We start from the raw sequence: 1320 nt of genomic DNA, 5'->3' as shown, positions 1-1320 counted from the left end.
AGGTACATGCCCTTGACCGGAATCGAACCTGGGACCTTTCAGTCCGCAGGCCGGCGCTCTATCCACTGAGCCAAACCGGTTTTGGCGATCTATATGTTTTAAATATGCTTTCAAGACCAGCCAGTGTGGCTCAGTGGTTGAGTGTCAGCCTGTGAACCAGGAGGTCACTGTTGGATTCCAGGTCAGGGCACATGCCTTATTATACTTCTAGCAGTTGCAGCTACCAAGATTATTCTCTGATAGTGGCAAGCAGAAATTTAGGGGGCGAAACTCAGTTCCTTTAAGAAAGCATTTAATCTCTGAACTACCCTGGAACTACTCTATAACTGGATTACTGATGATATATAAGATTAAAGAGAAAAATCCTTGTGCTCTAGCCTGTTTGGCTCAGTGGATAGAACATTGGCCTGAGGACTGAAAAGTTCTGGGTTCGATTTCGGTAAGGCGCACATGCCTGGATTGTGGGCTTAATCCCCAGTGGGGGTGTGCAGGAGACAGTCCATCGATGGTTCTCTTTCATCATTTATGTTTCTATCTTTTTATCCTTCTCCCTTTCTCTCTGAAATCAATAAAAATATATATTTTTAAAAAGGTAATTGACTACTAATTCATTAATATATAAATAACTAGCTAGCTAGCTAGCTAGCTAGATATGTTCTCTCCAAACGAAAAAGAATTAATTATTTTGCATCATGCTCAACATAAACACAGCATGGTGACATGCACACTAAGGTTGGGTTATTCATTTCATCTCTATTCATGTTATTGAAGTCATGGTCTAAGGTAATCAGATTAATGACACATGCTTTGATTCAAAGAGTTCTAGAAAAAGTAGTGTACTGATATTCACAACACTGGTACATTGTGGAATTCTTGTTTGAGTCTCAAGAAATACTATATAATTTTCATAGCTCTCATCCAGTTTGCAGTTATCAGCAACAAGGAAATTAGGAAGTTGTGACACTATTTATAATTGCATTATCAAAATGATTTTAGGTTTCCATTTTAGTAATTGGTTCTTATCTTATCCCATGGTCACATGCCTACAAGTATGTGTGTGCATGTATGTAAATATAGTTTCATTAAATATTCTATATTTCTGTCTATGCATATTAATATGTAAAAGATATAAATACAGTCCTTTTGATGACCCCAAACACAACATGCCTTGCGTAAGGAAAAAAACTACAACAGTAATGTGAAAGTGAAACAAATTAAAGATTATTTGAGGACAGAACTATAAAACTTGCATGGTCTTCAGATTTTTGATCATGATGGGCAGAAGGACTATGGAGAGAGAAAGAAACATAAATTCTAGGG

The 1320-nt window shown here is 37.3% G+C and overlaps 1 protein-coding gene across 1 annotated transcript in view; it reads left to right on the top strand.

The window, feature by feature from the left end:
• GNAT3 (guanine nucleotide binding protein, alpha transducing 3) overlaps positions 1-1320 on the top strand; it is a 45215-nt gene that overhangs the window by 27767 nt on the left and 16128 nt on the right. The window lies entirely within an intron of this gene.

Source organism: Myotis davidii, unplaced genomic scaffold (genome assembly GCF_000327345.1).
Source record: "Myotis davidii unplaced genomic scaffold, ASM32734v1 scaffold125, whole genome shotgun sequence".
NCBI lineage: Eukaryota > Metazoa > Chordata > Mammalia > Chiroptera > Vespertilionidae > Myotis > Myotis davidii.
This window is presented reverse-complemented; position numbering and strand designations above follow the sequence as displayed.